This window comes from Nestor notabilis, unplaced genomic scaffold, assembly GCF_000696875.1.
Source record: "Nestor notabilis isolate BGI_N333 unplaced genomic scaffold, ASM69687v1 scaffold19566, whole genome shotgun sequence".
Lineage (NCBI taxonomy): Eukaryota > Metazoa > Chordata > Aves > Psittaciformes > Psittacidae > Nestor > Nestor notabilis.
In genome coordinates, this window is record NW_009933538.1 from 1 (window position 1) to 1,251 (window position 1,251).

Genomic DNA, 1,251 nt, shown 5'->3' on the forward strand with positions numbered 1-1,251 from the left:
AGCTAAGGGGTGCAGGGACAAATGAAGGGGTGCGGTGGAGATATGAAAGGAAGAAAGTAGTGCAGGGGCAGATGTGGACCAGGGAGAGATTGAGGAAGGCAGGTGACAGATGGGAGGGGTGCAGGAGGTGCCAGGGTGCAGGAAAGAGCTCAGGGGTGATGAGGATGGATGAGGGGAGGGAGATAGCATACAGCTGAGTCAGCAGATGGGGTGCCGTGAAGTACGTGGGTGCATGGGGGGGGGTGGGTGAGGAAGCTGTGGGGCTAAGTGGAGGGCAAGAGGGCATGGGGCGCAGCAGGCCAGAGAGTTCTGGCATAGGAATGGGTTGGCACCTTAACGAGGCCAGGTCACCCTGAGCTCCTTGGAGCAATGGTAACAAATAAGTTGTGACCACTGCAAAAGAAGTTATAGGGCCAAGACAGGCAAAGAGACATAGCGAGGGAGCCCTGGCTGCACAAGCCTATCAGATATCCCAGCTATGATTCTAACAAGGTACCACCACCACCACGAGACACTTCTGCATCTTCCCAGTGCCCTGGATGGCCCTCAAGGAGCGGGGTACCCTCGTGTCCCCAGTGAGGAGGGCCAGATAGCCCTCCTGGGGTATGCAGGCAGCAGTGGGGTGAATAGTGGGACTGGGCATGTCTCTCAGCACGGGGAAGGTACCAGGGCAGAGGCAGGAAGGAGGTGCAGCTTAAATGGCATTTGTCGATGTTTACAACATGAGTCATCCAGCTAAGTAGCTGTAAATCAGCGCCCCAACTTCTCCAGCATCAATCGTGTCCCGTCCTCTGTCCCCCCAGCACTGGATGAGTGCCTAGTTCCTGTAGAAACAACCTCATAAATAACAGCAACAAAACAAAGCCTCCTGCCTGCCACGGCAGGCCCGTGTGCACCAGGCGCGGGATGAACGTCTCCCATCCATCACTTTAATGATTTTACTCTGGAAATTAAACCTGTCATGGTCCATCAAGGTGAATGTTTTAAGCGTGTGACATCCCTTCAGCTCCCCTCCTCCTTCCTGGCACTCTTTTTTTGTTGCTTTCCTTCTCTCCTTTCCCTCTGTGCCCCTGCCATCCCTTCCCCCCATCTCACCCCCACTCCAGTGTGTCCACCTCCAGTCTCTGGTCCTCTCTGTGATCCCCTGCTGCTGCAGGACCAGGTTGTACATCAGTCGGGTGGTAGATGCCTTTGGCCTTGGGGCTCCAGCAGCCATAGGCTGGGATCTGTTAGCAACTCACTACACAACAC